This window comes from Mus musculus, chromosome 9 (assembly GCF_000001635.26).
Source record: "Mus musculus strain C57BL/6J chromosome 9, GRCm38.p6 C57BL/6J".
In the NCBI taxonomy this organism is placed as follows: Eukaryota; Metazoa; Chordata; class Mammalia; order Rodentia; family Muridae; genus Mus; species Mus musculus.
Genome location: NC_000075.6, coordinates 100,866,996 through 100,879,529, shown reverse-complemented (window position 1 = coordinate 100,879,529; position 12,534 = coordinate 100,866,996). Strand labels below are relative to the sequence as shown.

The 12,534-nt window shown below is 36.6% G+C and overlaps 1 protein-coding gene and 1 pseudogene across 9 annotated transcripts in view; both read right to left on the bottom strand.

Moving 5' to 3' along the window:
- Positions 1-12,534, bottom strand: part of Stag1 (stromal antigen 1) — a 360,836-nt gene that overhangs the window by 79,015 nt on the left and 269,287 nt on the right. The window lies entirely within an intron of this gene.
- On the bottom strand, positions 1,566-4,067 carry Gm3081 (predicted gene 3081; annotated as a pseudogene).

Below are 12,534 nucleotides of genomic sequence, written 5' to 3'. Positions count from 1 at the left end.
CTGCTGTCTCGGCCCTTGAACTATTTTCTTCTCACTCATTCATCTGATTGGAAGATCTGGAGATGATTCTGTATTCCTCTATCTTAATTTTCTACATTATTTTTTTACTACTTTTAGTATCTCAAACTGGTTCCAGAATTACTTTAGAAAAACCACAAACATGCATGCACGTGAGGGTAAGTGGACATTTCAGCCCCAACATCTCCGGATGAATTGTGTCAAAGGCAGAGGAAGCAATTCTAACTAGCAAAATCTTTTCTGAGGGTGCAGTAGCAGAGAAAGGTTTGTACTGTGACATCTCTAGACTTTACAGTCATCCATCTTGACAGTTTTTCTTGCTTTAATATCTGTTGCCTTTTTCTGCATTTGAAATGAGATTTCAATTACAAAATATTCAACTATATTCAAAGTAGGGTGTGGAAAATGCTAGCTAGCTCTTGGCATAGTATAAAGAAGGCCGTATGTGCCTAGATCATCACTAGTATCATTCCTAAAGTGACAAGAACAAGTGGCATTACAACTTGGTGTTAAAGATAAAAATAGAATCAGGACATCTAAAGCACTCCAACTACTGCCATTAAACCCATGCTAAAAAAGTCTATTGAGTGGGTAAATTTTACTTAGAGAATATTTTAAAACCGTCTTGGATGTTTAAAACTATTGGCAGTGACAACAGCATAGCAATGTGATATGTATGTAATGATACTGAACTATGTATGCATTTCAAAATGTATAGTGCATAGTACCACTATAAAAACCCCAAGATTATTAAATATGGTTTTATGATTAAATATACTCTTATGCTTGACTACACATATTTGGCTGTAGAGAGGGGCTATATTCAACAGATTATAATTTTCAAAAATAGAAGCTATGTATTTTTGACTCCTTTAACACTGTTGGTCTTTATTTCTGATTTATCGTTTATAATTGTAGTTTTCTTGCTTTTTAAGAAGCACTTGTTATCTAGCCCATTGTTTGTATACTTTCTGTGCTATTTTGATTAAAATATGCTTTTAAGTAGCATACAGCTGTTTTTAATTTTCTTTATTGCAATTTCAAAGGAGAGCACGTTTTCTCTTAAAACATCATGTTTCATTTATATCTTTTGGGATAATTAATGGCAGAAATATTGCTGGTATTTATTTTTCCTACTCTACTTATGGTACTTTATTGAGTGTTTTATCAACCCCTCCGTCACAGGTTTTCTTGCTTTAATATCTGTTGCCTTTTTCTGAATTTGAAAGGAGATTTCAATTATAAAATATTCAACTATATTCAAAGGAGGGTGTGGAAAATGCTAGCTAGCTCTTGGCATAGTATAAAGTAGGCTGTAGTGAAGACAGAGAGACAGAGGCTCATAGTGACAAAAACAGTGGTTACAAATGTTCATAGGAAGCAAACCTATCCAATGGGGCAAACAGTAATGTCAGTACAGGGTGAAGACTGGTCAGTTCCTGTGTGCTGGGTGTTGCAGTATTTGAGTTCAGGATCTACACAGCAATATAATTTTTTCTAGTTAAACTAGATTTACACTGATTACAAGATGGCTAGACCAATTTATTGTCTTTCAAAATGCTGTAATAGAGCTGATAGATGAACTGAGAGACTTTAGCAGGTTCTCACTTCAGCAATGGTGTATAACTAAGACTGAATTATATATGTTAGCTAAATCCAAGTGCCCTTTTGCATTCTTCTTACCAGTAGTGTAAACACAGGTTTTACAACTTGCTGGAAATAATGTAGACATTTAAGTAAAATTCCATGACCTAAACTGGAGTTCATTTTCACTGGGAATACCCTTCCATGTTGTAAAGAAGAACTGATATTCCATTTTGCCCCTTTCTGTATTAAGAATCAATAAAAAGCACATTGAGGGGGATGAGGCAGTTGAGATAGAAGACATCAATAGTGCCTTCAACAGGCACCTGCAAGTTATTCACAAGTTCTATCTTCATGACAGGGCCTAAAGTACTGAGAGGTGGAGAGACATAAATGTTCTGATTTGGTAACAGTGGGTATCATGGTCAAAGAAGTGCTTGGGGAGATAACAAAGCTGTTCTTGTTAAACTGTACTGTCACATGATGCAGAGCTTTGTTAGGGAAGCTCATTTCCGTAGTGAGTGGTATGTTAATATTCCCCACATCTCTGAGCTTAGCCTTTAATGCAGATAACCAGACTGCCTTAGGAGCCACATATCCACTAGGTATCCTTTCTATCCCTGTGAGAAGTTCAAGCCTGCCATTTGAACCATGGTAGATCACAGCAGTAGGACAAGGAGCAAAGTTTGCTGGTACTAGAGACAGGATGAAGGATTATTCTATCAGACTATCCAGTCCTCTTCCCCAAAAGAACCAGAGCTCCTGTTACATACAGGACATTGTGATACCTTTACTGGGGGACCCAGGTTAAGATTTAAGAGACCTCACAGATCATCATCGTGAGAAGGGATGAGCTAAGGCTGTTCCAGCTGGTTACAGTGGCAATGGAACCAGGGTTGCCACCTGCATCAGTGCAATCATGATAAGTGAGCATGTTTGTAATGGGTGTCATGACTCCATTCTGCAAAAGCATTTAGAGGTTTATGGGTCACAGATGCCAAGGAAACTACGTGGCCAATTTGTTCATCCAATAGGATTGGCCTAAAGAAGTATGTTTCCTCTGAGATCAATGGTTTCTTGGAGAAGACTACTTCTTTGCTGCTACTACTAATTCTTGTTGCTGTCAACAAGATCAGTTGAAAGAAAAAAAAATGTGACAATAAATAAAACCCTGATTTTCAAGATCAGGATTATCAGAATACTTTGGGGCCAATCTCAAGACCTACTGGACCAGTTCCTGCATACTCGTGTTTCTTTGTAAACAGATTCACTAAAGTGATAAGCAGAATCAGCTGTACCTTGGTACTTTCAAGAAAACCGTCCAGAAAGCACACTAGTAACTCAACTGCATTACAGATTCTTTCAGCATAATCTCCTACAGTTCATAGCTGCTTGATAATGGGCTCATCCAGGGTTTCAGCTTACAGAGAATGGCAGCGAAATGCTTACACTTGGAGAACTTGCAGAATACGATCCTGATGATAATAACTGCCTCTTGAACAACTTAATTTATACTTTGGTCTGGATTAGATTAAGCAAAGTGCTTACACAGATAGTCTGCTAACTGTCTCAGTGCAATGTCATATTACACAATGGCCTGAACAGCTTTGGAAACAAAATCAAATCCATCTCAGTGGTATGTATTTCTTTAGTTCTGCCAGAACCTGAGCAATGTGCACTCGAGATAGAAGAAGAATCACAATGCGCAACTTCTCTATTTTAACACAGACAGAATCCTTGGTTCTCCAGACAGTGCAGTAACAAGCAAAAGGGAGAACTTCTCCAATAGCCTATTGTGGTAGTTACAGTCTTTGGGTGACGATTCTAGAAATTTCTTTAGAATTTTACTGCTGAGTTGGCATAGTTATCAAGAAGCTACTTCCTGACAGATGCTGAGTTTCTAGGTCATCTTTAGGTGTCTAATTTTATAGACTATCAAGGATGAAAAACAAACAAACAAACAAACAAACAACCTGGCTCCATTCAGTGCACTCATTCAAGGATGTGAGAAGCATGTGGATTTCCTGTTGTTTCCGAGTGAAGAAGTTGCTGATCTCAAACAATGATGCTACAGTATTATTGGTCATCATCACTGGATCTGGATCTGCTATGAGATCCCAAAGAGAATGGAGAAATCCCTCATCTACCATCTGCAGATCAAGATCACGGAATTTTGCCACACAGACTGTTGCCATTTTCTGAACACAGGGATCTTTGCACTTCAAGCATTTATAATCTCTTATCTTGTCCACTTGGATGCCAAGACTCAAATCACAGGACGTGGATCTTCACAAATATGTGGACAGTCATGATGTTCGAGCTTAGGTGACTCTTGGCATAGCTCAGTACATAAAGGCAACCGTTCTAGGGTGCCAGTCTGCATACACTGTATCTGGAAAGAGAAAGCTAACATCTACTTGACAGTCAGTGGCAATCACTATCTTCATATCTTCCTTCTTTTTTTGAGTTTGGCTTTTTATGGGGGGGGGGAACAGTGGTGGTTTGAGACAGGGTCTCTATACATCTCTGGCTGTCTTAGAACTCACTATATAGATCAGGCTGCCCTTAATTCCAGATATTTGCCTGCCTTTGCATCCTCAGTGCTGAGATTAAAAGCCTGTGCCACTATACCTGAGTGAGCTTGGCTTTTGATTTAAAAATGTATCCCTTTCTAACTGGTTATGAAGTACTAGAAATCCGTCATGACTTGGGAGAACATGCACCAGAGGCAAGGGCAAGGAGGCAGGGATAACCAGAGAGGCTAGACAGGGTGACAGCATAACAGGTTCCTTCCCTTTACAATTCTTCCTTATACTATCATTCAATTTATTTTATTTTTGTGATATATTTTTCTAATATCAGGTTTGCTGTACATTTTCCTTCCTTATTTAATTAGAACATTATGCTTCTACAGTTTTTTTGTTTGTTTGGTTGGATTTTTTCTTTTCTTTTTCTTTTTTTTTTTTTTGGTTTTTCGAGACAGGGTTTCCTCTGTGTAGCCCTGGCTGTCCTGGAACTCACTCTGTAGACCAGGCTGGCCTCGAACTCAGAAATCCGCCTGCCTCTGCCTCCCAAGTGCTGCGATTGAAGGCGTGCAACTACCACACTCCAGCTGCTTCTACAGTTTTAAGAATGTAAAAATTGATTAAATATCAGTTATATGTAGCATCAAAACTTAACCTTAGTTACCAAAGTTTCCTACATTTGTTTCTTTTACTGTATTCAGCTTCCACTTTGTTAGAAAACGTCTTCATTGATCTTCAATATATAATATGTAGTTCATAGAAAACTTATCCATTAAAACCCCCACTGTTCCACGCTCTCTATAGAGTTCTTGTTACATAATACAATAAAACTATAAGTTTGCACTTCTTTCTTTTTCTCTCTCTCATTTTTGAATCACTGCTTCTTAAATGATTTTAGTTTAAACTTTTTCTTTCATAAAAGTTTCTCTTATATAACTTCTCTAAGTTTTATAATTAATATATTATCTTTGTTTCTTTTTCAATTTCTATATACTCTTGTTTGTTAATTTGTGCCAGCAAATTTATTTCCAGACCCTGGCTGGCTTTCTTGGCTGACAGAGAAAATGGAAAGAGGGAAAGTTGTAATCAAACAGGATTTCTGTCAGTAATACACACTAGGCAGTATATAATTCTCTGTCCTTCTGGTTGCCATAAATTGCCTGAGCATTCATTACTTCAAAGACACACTATATAAATCCTAAATCCCCTGGACAAGCAGTTCTAAAATCAACAGGCTCAGTCAGTGGCAGCCATTTAATCACTACTCATATTATGTAGTCACTAGTCTCTGCTGTTCTGATTACTGAATGCCTCAAAATTCTTTGAGAAAAGTGTCAGTTAATAAAAGAAATGTTTTAGTTTTGATCATGAGAATATACATTATTTGGCATATTTTATTGCTTTTACAGTCTTCATCCTTTTGGAAACTGGTAATGTCTCTTTCATCTTGACTAATTTGGCCTGAGGTTTTTTATGGAGGATCTAATGACAAATTTTAATTCTTTCAACTAGTATAATTCTATTAGCATCAGTTTTCTTTGAAAAAAACATGTAGTTTTAAAAATATTCTTTAGTGTTTTCCCTACTTGTATTTATAAATACCACATGTGTACCTGGTGCCCTGAAAGGCCAAAAGTTTTTTGATACTCCGGACCTGGAATTTACAGATAGTTAGCTGTAAGTTACCATATGGATGCTGAAAATTGAACCTGGCTATTCCAGAAGAGCAACACAGGATTTTGCTGAGCCATCTCTTCAGCTGCAGAATCAGTATACTTTCAGATGACTTTTCTTTTCTGTGCTTTAAAAATTTAGCTCTAGTATACTGTTACCATTCTTTTTGTTTGTTTTTTTTTCTGTTTTTTTTTTTTTTTTTTTTTTTCCGAGACAGGGTTTCTCTGTATAGCCCTGGCTTCCTGGAACTCACTTTGTAGACTAGGATGGCCTCGAACTCAGAAATCCCCCTGCCTCTGCCTCCCAAGTGCTGGGATTAAAGGCATATGCCACCACCGCCTGGCTACTATTAACCATTCTTATCAGATTTTGTTTATAGTAATCAATATTCTTATTGTAGATGCTAATTTGATCATTTCCTTATCTTTTGGACTGTAAGGAGATGATGGTACAATACAGTGTTGTGGTACTCTTTATTAATGATTTGAATGGATTTGTATACCTTAGGAGACATCTATCTGGGGGTTCTTTTTTAGAATACTTCTAGAGAGGAAAGACCCATTCTGATATGGGAAGCACTGTGTCACTTACAGTTATAAGTTGAGCAGTAACATTAATCTCTCTTTGCTCCCTAACTGCAAATGCAGCACACCAGGTATCTCATGCTTCTACTGACATGGTTTCCCATCCAGGATGAACTGTATCTTCACAAACTGAACCATACCAAGCCTTTCCTTCCTTAAGCTGCTTTGTCAGGTATGTTGTTATAGCAACAAAAAAAATAACCAATACAAAATTTATATTGAGGTGTACGGCTGCTGCTATAATAAACCTGAATATAGTTCATAGGCCTTTGGAAGTGGTCTCTCTCTGGGAGAAATGTTGAAGAGTTTGGAGCTAGACTAGAAAAAACTCAGAGTGCACTAAGTAGAGTTTCATGAGCCATTCTGGCCAAAGTGTGGAATACCAGGCACTGACAGAAAAGTCAATAGGAGAGATTATGCTAAAGGCTTCAGGGACAGTAAAACTCTAGTAGGAACTGGAATAAAAATCATTCACAGTACAATGCCCAGTAAATATGGGTGTTTTCTGCCCATGTCCCAAGACCTTAAAAGTGTGACTGAATTCAATGACAACAGCTTATTTGTTTAGCAGTAAAAACTTCAAGACAGCATAGTATTAGGCTATTGCACAGTACTGCTCAATACTTATTGCCAGATCTAAGGAGAAGGAAGAAGGAAAACGTACAATGGGGAGGAATGGCAGATTACCAAGCTTACAGCTGAAGACAAGGCTGTTGTGGAGAAAATCACCTGAACAAATTCACATATTGTGAGGTAACAGGAAAGGTATTCTGAATGCAGTATCTAACCCATTAAAAGGCTAGCTTGTAAAAGCGTTCCATGCCTGAAAACAACTGCCTAGTGAAGTGTTTACATATGTTTAGCTGCTAAGGGAGACTGTAGCAATGGTAGATGGGGAGCAGATGATATCTCCAGTTGTCAGAACTTGGGAACATCATCCCCATGGTGCTGGTATAGCAGATATTAAATAAGTAAGAATCCCAAAGTCAAGGAGGTTTATACTAAGGATTCAGAAAGCCTCTGAGGCTACAAAATATGTGGAAGGGTAAGATTTTTTTTCTAAAGAAGCATCTTGTGACACTCTGGAAAAGTTGGTAACAGAGGTGGTAAAATATTGAAGATGCTAAGATCATGCAAACTGAATGAAGAAGGGCTGTAGACAAAAGTAGTGCTAGCCAAAGAGAGGTCATATGTGTTGCAGGACGCAAAAACAGATGGATAGCCTACTCAAGGCTACGGAAGCCTAGGTGATGCTATGTAGTTGCAAAACACTGAGTACATGGTTTAGTTATTGCCCAGCTGGGTTTTAGTCTGATCTTTTCTTGCTATAGCCCTAGTCTTACTTTTAAGAATAGAAATGCTTATTCTTTGCCTGTGTATATTAGACATATGTAATTTGTTTTATTTTATACAGACTTGTAGTTAATTCTGTTGAGTCCCAAAAGAGACCCTGGATTGCTCAATAGCACTGAGACTATTGAATATTATGGAGACTTTCCAAGTTGGACTGAATGCATTTTGCATTATGAGATGGATATAACTCTTTCAGGGCTCGAAGTGGAATGTTATAAAGGCTTAAAAGTGACATATTTGGGTGTCAAGATAAGAAGGAGTTGGTCCATGGTAGATAATCTTCATGGTCAACCTGACTGAACTTGTAATCACCTGGGAGACATAAAAGATGTGTCGCTGAGGAAGTCTAAACAGAGAGGTTTAATTGCAAAAGAACAAACCATGCTATAGACTGAGGATCAGACTGAATAAAAGGGTAAAAATGAGAAAGCAACCTGAGTACCATCATTATCCTTTTCTGCTTCTTGCTCCAGAGTCAATGTTAACAGCGGCCCTATTCTCCTCTTTTTGCCACAATGGACTCAAATCATGAACCAAAATAACAGTTCTTCCTTCTGTTAGCTATTTTTCTCAGACATTTAATAAAATATTTGACAACAAGAAAAGTAACTCACGAGTGCATTCTGTTAAAAAACAATCAGCTGTTACAGTAAAAGAATGAGACGTTACAAATTTAATTAGCACATTAGAAGGGGAAGATTATGAATTGGCTCATTTTCAAATTAAGTTTCAAATTTATCAGTATCATTAAGCTATACAATATTGTCAGTTACGGATGGGCTTGATATAATGTTTAGCAAATTTGCCTTCAGACTTATATGAAAACCACAGAGCTTGAAGATCTCAAATTAATTTGGACTCCCATAAAACAATTTTGAGAAAAAAAGTTCTAGCAACAGTAAGAAAAACAAGGAATTTCCATTGTGAGTCAAAGATGAAACTGTGATACTGAAAAACATTTTCAACAACTGTTATATAACAGCAGCAGCGATTAAGTCCTGGGATTAAAAAACATTGGTAACTTTAAAATTACAAGGAAAATAATATTCTAAAAGATGGTTACTGGTATCATCCAGTAAAATCAGGTACTGGAAAACTATTTTTATAATCTTCAAGAATTAGAAAAACAAAAAGACAAATAACTAACAAACCGACACTACACAGGAAGATGGATATTTAAAATTTTATGTCTAAGTAGAAATTATATTTTAAGCCGGGTGTGGTGCTGCACGCCTTTAATCCCAGCACTTGGGAGGCAGAGGCAGGGGGATTTCTGAGTTCGAGGCCAGCCTGGTCTACAGAGTGAGTTCCAGGACAGCCAGGGCTGTACAGAGAAACCCTGTCTCGAAAAATTAAAAAAAAAAACCCTAAAAAAATTATATTCTAATTTTATTCATAATACTGGTACACTTTATTTTCTAAGATAAAATTAGAATTCATTTTACAGGCTTTCTTTGAAACTTATACATTTGATTAAACTACTCAAATTTCCTGGAGATTTTAATTATAATACTCTGGGCATTTTATGATTCATCTTCAAGTAGCTTCAAATTTGCTTCCAATGTTTTATATCAAGAATTCTCTTCATTTTAATCTCTGGTAGATAGTTAAAAACATTATAGGAGTTCGGAATATAATGGAAATTCTAAGAATTTAGTTTATGACAAATCATTTTCAGTTAAATCATCAGCCCAAGTTATTAAGCCTAAAATTTCTAAGTATTCCAATATTGTTTCTTTGATCTTGCTAAAAGAGTTAATCAACTAGCTAGTTTTATGAAACTTGAACATGAGCTGAAAGGTAGTTCAACAGATAAAATGCTTGTCCTACAAGTTTGGAGACCTGTATTACAATTCTCAGAAACCACATAAAAGCTCTGTGTTAGTGCATAGGCATGTGACCCCAGAACTTATTATGAAATGAAAGAGGGAGAGAACTCTGTAAACTCATAGGCCATAGGCTAGTGGACATAGCAGTGACCAATAAAGAGACCTAGTTCAAACAAGGTGAAAGGTAAGGACCAAAACCAAAGGTTGTCCTCTGATGTTCACACACACAGAATTACAAAAACCAAGACAATTGGTGTTATTTTGGGGGCTGATGGGGTGAGAAGAAGAGGGAGAAACCAATCATTCAAAGAACATGATTCTAGTCCAAAAATTGTCTAATATCCTGGACAAACTCTTGGTTCTATCAATAATTTGGGTACCTGTTATTCTGATCATTTCATAACACTACAAAGAGAGAATCAAATTTGCATACATATACTTAAAAATAATCATTCATTAGAAAATAAATCTTAGCTTGTATAATAAACTAGATGGTTATAACATGTATAGGAAAATCTGGAACTATTATACTCAAGTAGCATTTAGCTACAAACTGGCCAAGTATGTAAAATACAGTATACTTTGCAACCTAAAATTAATTACTGCCAAAAGGTTGCTAAAGTTGATAAATGTCACATTTTGATACCAACAGAAAACAAACAATTAGTTTAGGTTGACCCTTTATCACTGAAATTGTACCCATACTACAAATCTTTGAACATTTTAGAATAATATTATTAACATATTATTTCACATTTCAAAAGAACAAAGGATTATAATCAGATCTGTTAATCATACTTCAGTGATTTACAACTCCTCTGATTTCTAAAAGTCTTAATCATATGGCTTTATCTAAAACTTTATAAATTGACATGTTTAACAGAAAATAAACCTGAAAAACAAATAGGGAAGTGCCCTTAACATGAGTTTACACTTGTGGAACAGGTAAGATTTTTTTTTAAAAAAGTAGCAGATGTTTCTTATGAAACACAGGACACCAGAAAGGCCAAACCCTTAAATATGGTATGTACTTAGCTTTGGCAGCTGTACAGAATGCCATGCATGAAAACTGGGATATATATATTTTTACATAGTTGTACCCATAGCAAGCATAGACACTTAGTAATATATGAAATCAGTAGTAATAACCATCATAATTTACTTTAAATTAAAGATAAAAATGCCTCAAATTAAACACATTTATGACCCTTAATAACTCAAGAATTTCTTGAGTTTATTATTATTATTAGACATTTTCTTCATTTACACTTCAAATGCTATCCCAAAAGTTCCCCAGACCCCCCGCTCCTACTCCCCTACCCGCCCACTCCCACTTCTTGCCCCTGGCATTCCTCTGTACTGTGGCAGATAAAGTTTGCAAGACCAAGGGGCCTCTCTTCCCAATGATGGCCGACTAGGCCATCTTCTGGTACATATGCAGCTAGAGACACGAGCTCCGGGGGTACTGGTTAGTTCATATTGTTGTTTGTTCCACCTTTAAGGTTGCAGACCCCTTTAGCTCCTTGGGTACTTTCTCTAGCTCCTCCATTGGGGGCCCTGTGATCCATCCAATAGCTGACTGTGAGCATCCACTTTTGTGTTTGCTAGGCCCCGGTATAGACTCACAAGAGACAGCTATATCAGGGTCACGTCAGCAAAATCTTGCTGGTGTATGCAATGGTGTCAGCGTTTGGAGGCTGATTATGGGATGGAACCCCAGTTATGGCAGTCTCTAGATGGTCCATCCTGTCATCTCAGCTCCAAACACTAAAACTCAGCTGAGACCATTAGATTACTTAAATTTTCAACACTTTCATATTTGTATGGCTCATCTCTACTAATATCAGAAACCACTTATTATATAGGTTGTGATTAATGAAAACACTTTTTATTCAAAGCCTTTAAAGCAAATTGTCCTCAACCTGCCTAATGCTGAGACCCTTTAATACACTTCATCATGTTGTGATGACCCCCCAACCATAAAATTATTTCATTGCTACTCCATAACTATAATTTTGCTACTGTTATTAATCATAATATAAATATCTGATATGCAGCCCCCAAAGGGGTTGTGATCCACAAGTTGAGAACCACTGCTCTAAAGCCTAATGGTACAGTGAAAAGGGCTATCACAGGTGATATTACTGGCATATATTATTTTATTTTATAATTAAAACTTCATGTAATATACCTAAACTTGCCTGTTAAGAAAACGTTTTAAATCCTTACTATGCAAAGTGTGGACCAGAAGCACATGCATTAGCCTTGAACCTGTTCGAAGGCATAATGTAAGGTCTCATTTTAGAGGTTTGGAACTGGCATTTCATTAGTAAGATACCCTACTAATTATTAGGTCTATTTAAAACACCGTTCTTAACGCATTTGAATGCAACTCTCCTGCTGATTTTGTTTCCAAATTATTCTTTATTTTGTCTTAATTGAAGAAATAGTGACAACTTCTAGCTGTGTCCTTTGGCTCCGATTCCATTTATTTGCTTTGAACTTTTCTTGCTTTAGTTTTGACATAGGTTGTCTTACTCCATTTTTATAGAGTAGTTATAGTGCTATCAAATTAGAACATTCATAAAACCTCTTAGGTTTCTTTCTCTGACATTTTATTTTTTCCAAGTAAAGTTGAGTCTTAATTTTTAAAAATTCTTTCTTTTCTTCGTGATATTGAACTAGAGCCTGATACATAACAGGCAAGGGTCTTATCCCCAACTCTCTTTTGTATTTCAAAATTCTGAAATTTAGGGTCTAAGTTGAATAGCAGGCCTTGAAATCACAGTTAGCCTAGTCAGGCACTGCACTTGTGATCTGCCTGACACATCCACTCATCTACTATGGATTAGAAGTTTGTGCTGCCAGGTCTGCTTGGACTTCTAATTTTCTTTACTTCTTTCGCAATTCTATTTTCATTCATTTCTGAACTAAGTAGTTTATACATTCAGGGTCTTTTAACCAACA